This window comes from Lampetra fluviatilis, chromosome 48 (genome assembly GCF_964198595.1).
Source record: "Lampetra fluviatilis chromosome 48, kcLamFluv1.1, whole genome shotgun sequence".
Taxonomy (NCBI): Eukaryota; Metazoa; Chordata; class Hyperoartia; order Petromyzontiformes; family Petromyzontidae; genus Lampetra; species Lampetra fluviatilis.
Window position 1 is genome coordinate 5,253,157 of NC_136322.1, and position 17,062 is coordinate 5,270,218.

Consider the following 17,062-nt stretch of genomic DNA (forward strand, 5'->3'; position numbering starts at 1 on the left):
GTCCTTGGCAGTGGTAGCAGAATACCGGATGGTGATGGAGGAGGTGAGGATGGACTCAATGATGACTGTGTAGAAGTGCACCATCATTGTCTTTAGCAGGTCGAATTTATTCAGCTGCCGTAGAAAGTACATCCTGTGTTAAGCTCTCTTTATGAGGGAGCTGATGTTCAGGTCCCACTTGAGATCCTGGGAGAGGATAGTGCCCAGGAAGCGGAAGGACTCCACAGTGTTGACTGGGGAGTCGCACAGGGTGATGGGAGTGAGTTGGGCTGTATTCTTCCTGAAGTCAACAACCATCTCCATTGTCTTAAGAGCATTAAGCTCTAAGTTGTTCTGGCTACACCAGGTCCCCAGGTTGTCAGCTTCCCACCTATAGTCAGACTCATCCCCACCAGAGATTAGCCCAATGAGGGTGGTGTCGTACGCAAACTTCAAGAGTTTGATGGACGGATGACTGGAGGTGCAGCTGTTGGTGTACAGGGAGAAGAGCAGAGGGTAAAGGACGCAGCTCTGAGGAGATCCGGTGCTGATGGACCGGGAGTCAGAGACTTGTGTTCCCAGCCTAACGCACTGCTTCCTGTCAGACAGGAAGTCTGTGATCCACCTGCAGGTGGAGTCGGGCACGTTAAGCTGGGAGAGCTTGTCCTGACGCATAGCAGGGATGATGGTATTGAAAGCAGAGCTGAAGTCCACAAACAGTATCCTGGCGTGGGTTGCTGGGGAGTCCAGGTGCTGTAGTGTGAAGTGGAGGGCCATGTTAACTGCGTCGTCCACAGATCTGTTGGCTCTGTAGGCAAACTGCAGGGGGTCCAGGAGAGGGTCTGTGATGGCTTTGAGATGTGCCAGCACCAGGCGCTCAAAAGGCTTCATTACCAGAGAGGTTAGGGCGACAGGTCTGTAATCTTTAAGTCCTGTTGGCCTTGGCTTTCTGGGCAAAGGGATGAGAGTGGAGGACTTGAAACAGGCTGAAGATGTTGGTGAACACCGGAGACAGCTGGTCAGCACAGTGCTTGAGGGTTGCTGGAGAGACAGAGTCTGGCCCAGCTGCTTTGCGGGGGTTCTGCCTCTTGAAAAGTCTCTGTAGTGAGGGGAGGTCTCTTGGGTGGGAAGGGGTAGTTCAGGACAGTCCAATTGCCTTTCAAATCTACAGTATAATTCGTTCAGGTCGTTGGCCAGGCAGGTATCGTTAGTGGTGTGGAGGGCTCTGGGCTTGTAGTTGGTGATCTGCCTGAGCCCTCTCCAGACAGAAGCAGAGTCGTTAGCAGAGAACTGATGTTTTAGTATCTCTGAATACAGTCGTTTAGCCTCTCTCACCGCCTTGCTAAACTTGTTCTTCGATTCTTTGAATCTGTCTCTAGCCCATCTCCTAAACGCTAACTTCTTCAACCTAAATCTTCTGAGCTTTACTGAAAACCAGGGCTTGTTGTTGTTGAAGTTCACCCTGGTGCGTGTTGAATACAGCAGTCCTCACAGAAGCTGATGTACGACGTCACAGCCTCTGTGAGTTCATCCAGACTATTGGTAGCAGTCGTGAACATATCCAGTCCAAGCACGCCCGCAAATCCTATATAGCCTCACTGGTCCACTGTTTAGATGTCATCACAGCAGGTTTACAGAGCTTTAGTTTCTGCCTGTATGCAGGAATCAGGTGGACCATGGCATGGTCACAGTGTCCCAGTGCTGCTCGGGGGACGGTGTGGTAGGCTCTACTGTCTGTAGTGTAGCAGTGGTCCAGAGTGTTCCCTTCTCTGGTAGGGCATTTAATGAATTGTCTGTATTTGGAGAGTTCATGGCTGAGATTACCTTTGTTAAAATCGACGAGCACGATAACCAGGGAATCCGGATTTGCTTGCTCCGACCAAAATGAGCGACGCGAAATCGCGAGGCAAGTAGAAAGGTTTCCAGTTTATAAAAAATGATTCCAGGTCTGGAGAACAATGTTGCAGAATCACTGTTACATCTACACACAAGCCACTGTTAGTGTAAAAACGAATACCACCGCCCCTCGTCTTGCCAAAGAGTGCTATGTCCGATCTGATCTTACGATTTGGACCTGCCAGTTGTAACGCAGTATCCGGGATCAAATCACACAGCCATGTCTCCGTGAAGCACAAGACAGAAGATGTAAGAAAGTCTCTGTTTTTCACCATCAGTAGCTGAAGGTCGTCCATTTTGTTGCACAGTGAACGTACGTTAGAGAGGAAAAAGCTTGGAAGCACTGTTCGGATCCCGCGTCTGCGTAGCCGTACTAGAGCCCCCGACCGTTTACCCCTTCGGCAGCGTGTCGCTGCTTGAGCAAAGCCTAGCGCGGCTTTGACTAGAATGCCCACTAATTCTGCCGCTGGAAGCAGAAAAGTAGGAAATAAATCCACAGGAGTTGTTTCCCTGATGTTTAAAAGTTCGTCTCTTGTTAGAGAACTCCAAAAAACTTGGCAGAACACAATTAACAGACAAAACAAGACAAAATAGGTAGCACCAACCGGTCGAGGCTGCCATCAACGGGGCCATCTTGCTCTTTGAGAGTATTTACTACACTGCTCTGCTGCTAAAGAGTGCATGTAGACTGGTACAAGTGCCATGTTTTAAAGTTGCAATGACAAGCCTCATAATAGGCCAATGGGGAAGGTATGACCTCTCATTCACCTCTTGTATATACCACCCATGGATCCATATTTCCCCACCCATCAGTTGTGTAAACTCCTGCCCTCATTCTCGTGTCGTTCTTCCACCTTGTCCATTGCCACCATTCAGGATCAGTTTCCGCGTCTACACGTACATTCCAAATGCACGCTCCGTCCGTGCTGGAGGGGTAGCCATCTACACGGACACACGCTTCTCTCTACCACTCATGACATTATTGAGTAAGTATTCCGATTTACTGCAATTCAGCATTGGAGCATATCCAGCTCGTGCACATGTGTATGTATGTTGAACTTATTTCGCACCATACATAGCCTACTGTGCTAATTGGAGGTGTGGGGAAAGGACAATTAACTAAACAGAAAAATCAGTTCCAAAGAAATGCGTTTTCAATTGATGATTTAAAAGTGCATAGGTCCTATGGCGTTCCAGATGGCCTCAGAAGCACAATGGAAGCACCGCGTGATGCCCTGACCATCTTTGTTAGACATTTAGCCAAAAGCCGCTGCTGCTGTGAGGATGACCGGAATTTGTGTGATGATGCTTTATGCTTCTTGATGAGATCTGCGAGGTATCTACAGTAGGTTAATATGTGGCAAGCGCTTTGTGTGAAATCTAGACGAGAAGTCAATGGTCCTAGGCAAACTGGGACTCTGTTCAGACAGTCTTACATCTCCACTATAAACCAGTCACAATTGCAAAGTCTCCAGAAAACCAAATGACATTGAAACAATCTTGATATGCTCATAATTGAAGGGCTCCCTATGCTGTCTTGACCTCGTTTCACCACACGTGGGAGTTGCGTGGCCACGTTTCACCCCACTGGTCGGTGCACGTTGGTGCAGGGGGCTAGAGGCAAGGACTGGTTCAGACATCAGTCACCCCTGAAATGAATTGTGACTGGGAATCAAACTCGGGAAACCAGGTTCATTGAGCACTGCAGTCATCAGTATGCACAGCAAAAGTGTGCACAAAATATTGACCATCTACAATACGCATTTTTACATTTAATTGTTTCCTCGAAGCTCTGTTCTTTTTTATTTGGGTCGGCACGGTTTCAGTTCCAGAAAGGATGTTGCCGCTATTCTGAAGCGTTTGGCAAAAACTGAGAAACCTGAACAATGGGCAGGGATGCCGGACAATGAGCGGTAACCAGCAGGGCCAGTGTCTGATGGAGATAAAAGCTTATTTTGTATGAACTAAATTTATTTATCGCTGTATGGAGAATTAGGAATGGTGCATATGAATGTAATGGTGGAGATGATGTGAATACAAGAGATGAGAGGAAGCTATGAGCAAATCTGTGATGATTGCGTGAATTACGTTCAGGCAAAATTAATGACGGCGAATGATGATGAATGCATGAATGTATTGAATGAATGAGGGAATGAGCGGGGAGACTTGTCATGAGAATATGAAGAGGAAGCATGAATGGTGGTGGTCATGAGGGGAAAATTAAGGAGTCGTGCGGTGAGCTAGGGAACAATACGTGAGTTTTGGAGGAGGAGAAGAAACGAGTGAGCGTAGATCATTGCTTAATGTTGGGGGGGGGGAGTTTGTTCCAGTGAAGGGGCGGGAGAAGAAGAGAGTAGGTGGGTGAGCCAGGACCAGGTAGAGTAGGTGGGTGAGTCAGGACCAAATAGAGTAGGTGGATGAGTCAGGACCAGGTAGAGAAGCTGGGTGAGTCAAGATCAGAGATCGGGTATATGCCGACGAGTGGGTTAGATCACATAAATATAAATGTGTGTCGTTAAACCCGCCAAAACCCGACAGCCAATTCGTAAAGTTTGTCAATTATGACTGTTGCCTGATGAGGCTGGTTGTAATGTAATACTTGAATTGTACATGTTATGGGTTTACTCTGAAACACATCACCGGTTAGTGCTGAACTAGTAACTAATTGGCACATTTGTTTACGTGATTGGTTGTGTTTGGTGGTGTTGCGTTTAACAGCACATTTATATTTACGCGATATAACCCAAAAAAACCCTCGTATGGAGAAATATGTAAAACCTATTGGTCTTGACACAGCACTGATGTCGTCCTACTCTCCTTTCCCCTCCCTATCAGGCTCGGGAAGCATCATTGGCCCTGTGGTGGGAGGTGTGGTGGGAGGTGTGCTGGGAGCGTTTGTGATCATTGTTGGAGGGGTCTTACTCTACATACGCCGGAAGCAGCTGTACGTTCTGAGTGCACACACACACAGCACAGCTGCCAACCTCACATTCACCGCGATATCAACTTTGGTCACAGATGTACATGAACAACCCTTCATCTATTCACTGCTGGATAAAGGCCTGTCCATACTACGCGTGTTGTGCAGTTATTTGCCAATCCTCGAGACCCTGGTGAGTATCTCTTAACCCATGCAGCTTCTTTGTAAAAAGACAACAACTCTGCTTTCCTCAAGAAAGTGACTTCTAAAGTTCGGTTGATGCTGTGTCTTTTGATAGTGTTTATGATGTTCCGTCACGAGACAAATTATCCATTCGAATTTTTCGCAGAGTAGTGCATCACCCTGTGTTAGAAAACGGTCTTGGGGAAGTGGATATCGCACAACTACGTGCAAAATTCCTCAAAGTTAAGTGAGTCACTTAACTCCAGTCATCTTCGCAATGGCTTTTGGCCAAACCATTGAACAAAGATGGTCACTGTATTGCATGCTATTGCATGCGCTTCTGCGGCCGTCTGGAACGTCCTTCCGATATTCGGAAGCCATTGGAACTATGCACTTTTAAATCATCTTGTCTGACAAACTTATTTTTTTAAACTGCTTTGTGTTTAGTTTGTTGTCCTTCCCCCGCACCTCTGATTAGCACGGTTGTCTACGTAAGGTGCGAAGTAATTTCAACATACATATAGACATACAACAGGGGGCAGCAGATTCCTACTCACTCTGCAACGGAAAGTGTGGGTTTCATTGTTGACTGGGTTGAGCCCAGTTTTAAACACAGGCATCTGCCCAGATTAAACGCCAGGAACTCAGTTCGTTCCTAGACCTATCACTGCTTCTGTCTGTCCATTCATCTGTGTGTCTGTCCACCTAGTAGTCTCCCTATTCGTTAAATGTTCCCAACATGTCCCTCTTTCTACAGGAACTGTTTCAAGAAACCCGATTCCACACAGCAAACTAGGTAAGTATTCATTCCACTTATCCGCTTGTCTCATCCACTTATCTAGCTCCCGTTCACCAGTCACCCTCAGGTCTCAGAGATCTGGAGATGCAAATATTATCTACATTCCAAGGACGAGGCTTTCGTTGACTCGTGACCACGCGTTTTCCCCTGTAGCCCTCTGTTGTATATGTTGGGTAATCAAAATTTGTTATGTTGTATGCGTGCGTGGGTGAAATTATTATGTTGTATATGTGGGTTATGAATATTCAGTGAAAATAATAATAATCAAATGAAATTTGGCCAAATGTGTAATTATCCGGAAATATGTTAATTTATGTAATTATGCACATTTAATTATGCCAATTCGAGAGGTAATCGTAGTAATTATGCGAGTGGGTGTAATTATGATAATGCAAGTCGTTATGATAACCAGACCCCGCCTCGGTGACGAGGGTGGGTTATCGATCGGAATAAGGCAATTAATCGTATGCAGTTATGCAGGTGTGGTGTAAGTATGCAAGATTAACTTAGATTAACTCGGCATCGTTGTCTAGGTTCGTCTCATTCTCGCTTATATTTTAGGTCCCCGGTTCACCCCGTTATCGCTTTAACATTTACTGAGTATGTATTAGTGTGTTTATTAAGGTCACCAAGTTCAGATCTCAACGCAGAAGCAGATCTTATGCATAGATTTCAGGAAAAAATCACACAACCACTTCTGTATTAATCAATTTATTACTAATTCAACCTCAACTATGATATAGTATGCGAACTCTCAATCCCGGAACGTCAACACGGCATCAATACAGTATCATCAACGATTGTCTGATTTCACTTTGACAACGGCACATGGATCCTGCATAACGCGATGGTTGTTAGTGAGAGAGAGAGTCATTAAAATATGCAAATACTATGCTAAGAAAAACCTTAACTTTAATGAATGATTATACTCAATATTGTTCACGCAGTACCGCCCTCCTTATTGATCATACGCAACCCTTATCACGTTGTTAGCACCTTGGGTCACGGGACAGTTGAATATTCTGTAGAGGATGCGAGTACGTGCGGCGATTATGACTGAAAGATACTTGAAAGATTATACGGCGATAAAAAAAAAAATCAAAAACAGTTATTATTCTTAAAGGCACCAATCTCAACAGATACATCGGCAGGTTATCTGACAACAGAATGGCTCGGAGTAAGGGCCTGTGACGGTGCTCCTTTTCCGAAGATCGTTATACTAATTGGGGACCAGATCACCTGATAAGGATCTGGTGGGCCACCACTCCCCACGTGAGCGTGGCTCGGCGGAAGGAGGTGCCAAGAATCAATTCGTATTGATGGATCTGTTGGGAATTTATGCGATTAAGAGTACAGCCCACTAAATATTAAAGATAAAAATTACGAATACTCTTATAAACGACGGATGGCCATCACTCGGTCTCGTTGTGGTGCCTTCACAGCCACGGATGGCTTATGGGTTCGAGTGTGTTTGAGTGGTAAGAGTTGTCTTGAATAGTCAGGGTTCGGAGTCGGTTCTTTATGTCAAACAAACGCCTGGTGGTCGTGTGGTGAGGGGGCGGTGCGCGTCATACGTATCAGTCGCTCCCCTGTCACCGTGGTGAACTTGGTTTGGATGCCCGGTCGGTAGGTGGCGCCCACAGCTCGCTCGCAGCGTGCAGTGTTGGGTCATCGACCAAGGGTGAGCACGAAGCCTCGTCGCCAAACCGCGACCGTCAGCTGCAGAGACCTCCGACGCGGCAGAGGTTGACCCACGCAGGCCGAGTTGAGCTGTCAAGCGGGTCTTGCCCGCCTGCAGAGGAGATGGGGAGCCGCTTGAGTCGAGCCCCGAGAGCCGGCTGAACTCGGCTGAGTCCCAGACGAGCTGAAGAGTCGAGCCGACCCGCTGGTCGCAGCTCGCTCCTGAGTCGACCCTCCCGGTCGAGCTCCTGAGCCGACCCTCCCGGTCGAGCTGAAGATGAGTCGAGCCGACCCGCTGGTCGCAGCTCGCTCCTGAGTCGACCCTCCCGGTCGAGCTCCTGAGTCGACCCTCCCGGTCGAACTCCTGAGCCGACCCTCCCGGTCGAACTCCTGAGCCGACCCGCTGGTCGAACTCCTGAGCCGACCCGCTGGTCGAACTCCTGAGCCGACCCGCTGGTCGAACTCCTGAGTCGACCCTCCCGGTCGAACTGATTTCCAATGCTCAGGGTCCTTTCTTTTATGCCGAAAAATCCCTTTGGACCCTGCCCACAAGGCGGGTTTTTTTTTGATTTACTGTGTCAGGATCTGTCCGTAGGTAGGTGTGTCCATGTGTGTGTCCGTACGTCCGTGTGTCCTTGTGTGCATCACCCACGGTATATTCCGTTGTCATACTCCCTCCATAAAATCCACGAGCAAACAATCAGGTGTTAAAAATTGCCTCGAGGTCGTCTCTCTGTCTGGGTGCGATATTATCTCTTGTTTGGCCTTCTTCATGAACCAAAACACATACGTTACAAATCGTCTCATAGGCATCTTTGTCCGTGTTGCACCACCTGGAGGGAGGGGCACACTCCCTCCGACCCTCACTGACGCACAAAGAAATGGGTAAAAGTTTTAACATTTGTCCCTTACCATTTTACAGTTATGATTCTGTATGTAACCTAAGGTCTGTCATTTCCCATCGTGGTGCTTGACTCAAGTGGAGGTGTTTCCTCGAGCGTATACACTCCTATCCCGCGCTGCGGGGATACAAAGACGGCCGGGATCTCCCTTTCTCTCCGACCCTGGGTTTAACATCGCTCTTTTATTATGTATTTTATATTCGACCTGGTGGTGATTCATCCCGTTATGCTTCGGGTCGAGTTGTATATAAAGTATTAAGGTATGGAAATAACATTTCATATCAATAACTTTAGCCTACCCTGTTGTTAAATTCCGACTTTAACGTGACTTTAATAGCAATACAGAATAATTGAGCTTTTTGACTTAACTAGGCGAACACGAACTTCTGGTGACCCCCGCAGCCTCGCTGTTCAGCTGAGCCTGCATCCTTGAGAGATGCACAACACCCTTCACTGTGGTCATCCAACCTTCTGCTCTGGGAGTGTTATTAATTTCAGGACAAGGCCCCCTCACGTTCAAACGTGCAGGGTTGTTTAAATCAGCTCCCTCCCCTGTGCACACCCAGCCTTGAGCTGGGTTTATCTTTGCTCCCTCAGCTGCAGGAGAACAAGGCGTATTTCTCCTCCCTGTGTGCACGTGTTCCAATTAGCTCGGAATCCCTAAACACACAATCAGTGATGATTCCTGGCTTTCTGTGGTTGTGATTTAGACAAAGGCGCCTCTGCTTCCTTTCATTGCCTTCGAGTTGACACTGCCCCATTATTCGCCCATGTGCTGAGGTCATAGATGGTTGGGCTTTTTGCCTTAACTATGTCTGGCTGACTCTCCCACTGTCTATGCCGCCTGCACGGGTGACATATGCCCGTTTATCAGGCCTTATCTTTCCTTGATGCAAGGTTGCAATTCTGCCATCCTAGCCCTCCTCCCGTTCATTACTTAACAACACCTGGTGTTTTGCAGTTTGCTGCGCTTTGGTGTGTTTTCATTCATTATATATCAATGATGGAAGAAGGCTAGGATACAACACCTCAGACTATGGAACTCTCTTCCACAAGATGTCAGGACCTGTGGACATTTTTAAAACATATATTAAAACATATTCATATTTATTTACGTTGATATGGTCATAAAACATATTCATGTTTTTACGAGGCCAAGGTGGCGAGATGTTAACTACCTTGCCTGGTATGCAGTAGGTCGTGGTTTCGATCCAGGCCCTGACGCCTGTATATTTGGAGTTGATATGTTCTTCCCATGGTGGCATGGATTTTTTACCAGGCCCTCTGGTTTTTCTCTCCAAATTTGGAAACATGCGTTTAGACTTGAATATTTGGCTGCTATACATTCCCCCCTGATACATCACTTTGTTCAGTTATCATTCGTGGCCAGGTCACTTCTAAAAAATAGCTACATTGCTCACTGGGCCTTACCTTATAAAATGAAAAGTGTATACGCTTCCATTTATTAAATAATATTTTATAAGTTCCATTATAAAATGGAAGTGAAGCATTTTTTGAAAGAGTTAATGAGAGTTTGCTTCTGTGTCTTGTATAGCATTTGAGATTATCGACATATATTATAATAACAACCAGTGTCTTACAGTACAAAACTAATTCTGTTTGAGTCGTACACTGAATATATCAATAATGCTCAGCATGGTTTTTATGTCACTTAGGCAGCTCGCAGTGACCTGCAGTAATGAAATAGTGGCGGTGAAGTTTGATTTTGTTTGCTTTCTAAACTATTTCTAGCATTAGCAGTGGCATTATTCACGTGTTGGTGTCTTAGTACCTGCATGCACTGGATGTCTCTTCTACGAATCGTATGTGCTCACCACTGAGAATGTCCCGCTGCTGTTTGTATATACACATGTTGAACCTCTTTCATACCGTACGTATTCAACCGTGCTCATCGGAGGTTTTGGCGGGGGGCGGGAAGCACAAACTAACACAGTTATAAAGACATGAGTTTACAATCTAGTTTTTTAAAAGTGCATGGCCCAGTGGCTTCCTCATGAAATGGAATTTAAAAAAAGCAATTTTGGAAACACTACAATGGGCTAAAACAAGTACATTCTGTAAATCACAGTTGGAGGCCAGGAGCTTCCATTGATGTAAACTGTCTATTTGTAGACACGTCTCGGCAAATAAGAACACGATTCAAGTATTTATTTCTGAAGTGAATAATTAAGTAATTATATTCCTAATGGTAAAAAAGTACAAACATTAAAACTCAACGGGCACGGAGTGACAAGCGACGTGGTTCGTGCGGTTGCGTTTTGAGGCGGGCAACATCAGTTTTAGCTACCTTTCCGATAAAAGTACTTTTTGCACATTGCCTGCATGTTGCTCAGCAATATATTGCAATACCATTTTATTTTTTTAGCACAAGAAAATGGGATGATCTCCCGGCTATACCAAGTGGCATGAAAAAGGATGTTGGTGATGCAAGTCATAAGGCCGACAATGAATACGTGAATTCTGACGACTCAGTTTATGAAGATCTGGATAATGGGTACGTGGAAAAGTCACAATTGCATAAAATTGACACGTAATTTGCTATTAGTATAGGTGATCCAATTTTACACGAGAGAAAATCATGCTTACCATGGGGGTAAGTGTCTAGTTCATGCAATGAACAATATTATGGGTCACACTTTATTTTTGTTAGAAACATTTACACTGTACAAATACAATTTTAAATTAAAAAAATCCTTTAAGATACAATAAAAATGTGACTTGATGTTACTCGTATCACATTCTCATCCAGGCTTAGTCGATTGAAAAATAAAAATCGAATTCAACTCAATTTATTAGAAGGACTTTAAAATTTTACTCTTCCAGAATGCAAAAAAACACAAATGAATAATATGACTTGGCTTTTGAAATGATAGGTTTTTACCCTTTCAACTGGTACAAAAACTGACACCTTTATACAATGCATCATGTTTGCAATAACCACAACACAAGCAGCCAAAATGCAAACAAAAAGAAACAACTCTGATAATGATATGCACTGTCCTTGAAGTTGATTGGTCCACACCCGAGACAGCTTTTCTTAGAGCCTAGTCTCCATTGGTGTTGGACCAGATGACGCCAAAAGGCGTACAACTCAAACAGATCCCTGCGGGGTCGGCTGGTAGGAACGAATAACCAAAGAATATAAACATAATGTATTATTACACTTGTTTAGCCAGGAAAGCCTCACTGAGTGTAAAGGTTTTTGTAGGGTCCTGCCAAGTGTTTGCAGTAGGGGGCGATGTTGCTACACCTAATCGGACGATACGAAGGGAGAGTTTGAGGCCTAGTTCTAAGTTTTAGGCCTAGCTGTAGGCTTTAGGCAGCTGTGAGTTAATTTTTAATTTAAATGTTTTAATTATTAATGTAAACGCTTTAAATTTAAATGTTTCTATTTAAAAACATCAGGGAATGTAACATTGTTAAACATGAACTCCCTTTCACACACGCGGGGGTACGATACGAAGGGAGAGTTTGAGGCCTAGTTCTAGGCTTTAGGCCCAGCTGTAGGCTTTAGGCGGCTGTGAGTTCATTTTTTATGTAAATGTTTTAATTAAAAACTATCTCAGGGAATGAGTTAATTTTTACTTTAGAGAATTAAAAAACTATCTCAGGGAATTATAAGGGAATGCTACACTTGTTTAGCCAGGAAAGCCTCACTGAGTCTAAAGGTTTTTGTAGGGTCCTGCCAAGTGTTTGCAGTAGGGGGCGATGTTGCTACACCTAATCAGACATCGGACGGACGGACGGACGATATAATCTATTGTAGGCTGGTTCACTTCGTTCCTACCAGTATAAGAACTATCTCAGGGAATTAAAAAACTATCTCATGGAATTATAAGGGAATGTTACACTTGTTTAGCCAGGAAAGCCTCACTGAGTCTAAAGGTTTTTGTAGGGTCCTGCCAAGTGTTTGCAGTAGGGGGCGATGTTGCTACACCTAATCGGACATCGGGCGGACGGACGGACGATATAATCTATTGTAGGCTGGTTCACTTCGTTCCTACCAGTATAAAAACTATCTCAGGGAATTAAAAAACTATCTCAGGGAATTATAAGGGAATGTTACACTTGTTTAGCCAGGAAAGCCTCACTGAGTCTAAAGGTTTTTGTAGGGTCCTGCCAAGTGTTTGCAGTAGGGGGCGATGTTGCTACATCTAATCGGACATCGGACGGACGGACGGATGGACGGACGGACGATATCATCTATTATAGGCTGGTTCACTTCGTTCCTACCAGTAAAACAGCACACTATCAGAGTATTGAGAGCTCGGGGTACGCATTTACACTATGAGACCTCCTTTACCAGTGGCAAAATATAGGGATAGGTTTTTACCCTTTCAACTGGTACAAAAACTGACACCTTTATACAAGGCATCATGTTTGCATTGTAATATTTTTTTTGTAGTACATATGGCGATGGTTCAACTATATTTGTATCAGATTTCATCATCTCTGTAGCCTTTCTAAATACATTACATTTTGACTTAAAACTTTCGTGACTGCAGGAATACATATTCTTGGTTCTTTTGGGAAAGTCACGTAGATATAAAATAAAATAAAATTAAAATAAAAAATAAATTAAAATAAAAAATAAATAAAAATAAAAAATAAAAGTAAAAAAGCACGACGTTTCGATCGCAACACAAGCGGCATTCATCAGGCGGAGAGAAAAGAGGGGGCAAGCCTCTAAATGCAACTGCTTTTAAGGGCTTTCAGAGTGAGCAAAGCTGTGTGGCGTAAACAGCATGGGCGGGGCAGCCAGCGCCAATGTAGGAGCAAAGCACCAGAAGTAGAGCAAGTAAAGCGAATGCGTTAGACAATGGCGGGAGGAAGGGGGCAGAGACAGGGGGAGAGAGAGGGGAGGATGGAGCTGAAGGCGAGGGCGCAGTCCAAATGTATTAGACAGGTGACTGCCTTGGTCAAAATCACGGGCGCTTGTGTAATATGAGGATGCACCCAGGGGTAACTGGGCGATGGTGATAGGAACTGCTGGCCTCAGCCCGCAGCCAATGCGATGTCAAGCCAGGGGCATAGCCCTAGGGCTGTATAGCAACATCTAGAAGGTTCCAGGGGTGAGGCTCATGATTGGCCGCGTGGCATCACGTGAGCCAGGTGAGAGGACGAGAGACAGCTCGTGGTCAGTGTGGCGAGGTTCGAGGAGAAACCACGTCTGCGCCTTCGGCACGCCAGCGGCCACGTGGCAGGCCGGAGGCTATCTCCCGAACGCTGTTAGCCAGCGGTGTGAGGGAGCGAGGAAAGCGAGCGAACGCCAAGCTCGAGTAACGGGAGTAACGGGAAAAAGGAACCCAGTGTGTGAGACAGCTGTGTAAATGAAGATCGAATAAAGACAAGACGAGAGATACGATATCGTTCGCAGTGGGTTTATTACACCGATGTCAGAAGTGACTTTTGAGACCGCTTGGGCTGAGAACAACGATGTCCAGGCACCTCAAGAAAAAAAACCCACCGGATCCACCTTCGGACGACGACGACTCCCTCGACCAGCGCTTGCTGCATCAGGGGGCGACGGCCCCGCTTGCGGCGACCACTGCTGCGCCGGGCACCGCGCTGCGCGGAGATGCCGACGTAGATGTTACTCCGGCTGCGGATGATGTCGAGTGCGGACGACCAGGGCCTCCTTCGGGGGGGTCTCGGAGGAGACGGCTGCCACTACACCCGCCGCGTGGAGCGGACCCGCCATTTTGGGCGTGGGCGTGGTCTCGGCCGCGCCGCCTGTGGCTGCCATTTTGGTGGAGCCGCGTGCTGCGGGGTTGGTGGGAGCGGCCGCGCCCAAAGACGACAACGGTGGCCGCAGCCATCGCCTCCCCAACATCAAGGAATTTGTCATCGGTGGTGACTGGAGCGCCTTTACTTGGCGGTTCGAGTCCACTTTTCGATCCGTACGGTGGACAGAGGCCGAGGCGTTGGACGCTTTGCCTACACTACTGGACGGCGTGTCGTTGGCAGTGTTTCGCTCCATCCCTGCCGACAAAAAGAAGACGCTGAAGGACGCGTTCGCTGAGATGGCGTAGGTTTATAAGTTGCCGTCGGCCGCTCATAAGAAATTCATGCAGCGTCGTTGGGGCCCCGATTCCTCCGCCGACCTTCTCAATCCTCTCATCTGGCTACCATGAGAGGTTCGTTCATGAGGCTATTCACATATACAAACACAGAGACAATTTCAACCGAGAAGATGGATTCTGGCTTAGCAATCATTGCAAGGATTTGATCAACCATTTCAGGTCTTAATTGATTGTGTTCACGCTTACGGTGACTTTCAGACCACATTCCATTTTCTGCTCCCCCCTCCTCTTTTCCGAACATAGATGGACTCGTCCATCTGGCAAACTACCAAATCGCTGTCCTTGGTGCTGAAGTTAGGGAAAAACCGCCACTTTTTAAATCCTTTATATTAAGTTCACTTGCATGCTTGCTTACGACCGTGCAAATCTTTCGGTCGTTTTTAACCCACTTCCCGTGATCCAATCGAGCTGACACTTTGCACACAGACTCGTTGTGCGTGACAATTTATTTTCGTGAAATTTTTTTTTCAAAATTTTACACTTTTTAGGAAAAAATAAATTATATTTAATTACCAATTGCTTAATGGTGGCAGGCAATCATCTGACCCATAGGTGGCAGCCATCTCAAGCCAGAGGACGAGATGATTCTAGCCGCCACGCATATAAAAGATTTATAGTGAAAAACGTTGTTTTTACGGGTAAATTTTTTTCAAAATTTCTTGCTGTGGATTTCACACCTGGTGACGATTGCTTGTGTTGCAGTCGACACGTCGTGAGAATTTTTATTGTTTTATATTTATATTATTTTATTATTTCCCTTCTACGTGACTTTACTGAAAGAACCAAGAATATAAATCCCTGCAGTTACGAAAGCTTTAAATCAAAATTTAAGACTTCTTGTGTCCGTGAGTGGCCGATGCCCACTTCCGTAGGGGACGTGCGCCGTGTCATTGGCTTTGCATTTTATTATCGTCGGTTCATTAAAAAATTTGCCATGCTGGCAAGGCCTCTGCATGTCTTGACGGGCAAGAATCGGAGGTTCAAATGGGGATCGGAAGAGGAACTGGCCTTCCAGTCCCTCCGGGATCGATTGGCTACTGCACCGACGCTTGACTACCCGGATTTTTCGTAGCCTTTCATCCTTGACACGGATGCTAGCGATACCGGCATCGGTGCTGTCCTGTCTCAACGTAAAAACGGCATTGAACGAGTCGTGGCGTACGGCAGCAGGGTTTTATCCCCAGCTGAAACTCGTTATTGTGTCACTCGCCGGGAGTTGCTGGCGATCGTTAATTTTGTTCGCCAGTACCGGCCCTATCTTTACAGTAGAAAATTCCTCGTAAGCACTGACCAAGCAGCCCTGCAATACTTATTGAAATTGGAACAACCGTCTGGACAGCTGTCACGATGGTTGGAGATGTTGCCGGAATTCTCTTTTGATATAACCTACTGTAAGGGTACCCACCATGGAAATGCAGACGCACCTTCCAGGTTGCCTCAGGGCCCTCCCTGTGCCTGTTCGTCAGGCACACATCGCTGCACAGCACCGCCTTCCCCACCCCTATTATGAGCACAGTGTCGGAGGTTGACGGACAGGCCGCGCCGGTTGTGACCGACAGCACGCTGCACCTGTCACATTCGGTGTGGCAACGTGAACAGATGGCCGACGCCTCGTTGGCTCCTCTGCGCGATCGGGCAGAAGGGTCGCAGTCTCACTTGTCCTGTGGGAACTCACAGCAGATTACCATCCGGGATGGGTTGCTTATGTGCAGAGAAGGCTTGTTAGGCCAATCACGGCTTGTCTTGCCGACATCACTTCGTCATGATCTTATCCGCGCGCTGCATGCCGACAAGTTGATGCATCTCGGTGTGCAGAAAACCTTTCTCACAATGTAGAGGATCTTCTTTTGGCCCGGCATGACGGCGGATGTCGTCAAGGCTATCCAGGCATGCCAGGAATGTGCAAGGCGGAAACCGCTGCGTGATAAATAAGTCGATTGAAGTTTCGCGGATGAATGAGCTAGTTGTTCTTGATATCCTTGGGCCGTTCCCCTCTTCTGCTAGGAGTAACAAATTCCTCTTGGTTGGAGTTGAATATTTTTCTCGCTGGCCGATGGCCTGGCCCCTGCCCGACCAATTGGCTTTGTCCATGACCGAAGCATTCCTCAATGGTTACGTGATGGACAAAGGTGCTCTGGAGAGATTACTCACGGACCAGGGCCATAACTTCTCCTCTAAATTGCTCCGGTATGTGTGCGCAGCCTTGGGCACAAAGAAAATACGCACTTCCCCTTACCACCTGCAGACGGATTGAATGGAGGAACAGTTTAACTTTACCTTGTTGGCCATGCTTTTTCACACGGTGAGTGAAAAGCAGACCGACTGGGACTTGCATATCCCTGGCGTTCTGTCTGCCTACCGCATGGTCCCACACGCTTCTACGGGATACTCGCCATTTTTCCTTATGTACGGTCGGGAGAATGTGCCTCCCATTGAAGTGCAACTGGCTACGGCCACGAAGGAACCCCCCCCCTGTCCTTGCCTGAACATGTCGGCGAGTCGCTTCGCCGCTTTACGGAGGCACGGAAGGCCGCCAGGCTCGCTACGGCCCGGACGCAGGCCCGGAACAAGCGATATGCTCGTCGGTCGCGACGCGACA

The 17,062-nt window shown here is 46.6% G+C and overlaps 1 pseudogene; it reads left to right on the top strand.

Moving 5' to 3' along the window:
• The window catches only part of LOC144948134 (receptor-type tyrosine-protein phosphatase beta-like), a 96,414-nt pseudogene that overhangs the window by 78,406 nt on the left and 946 nt on the right, over positions 1-17,062 (top strand).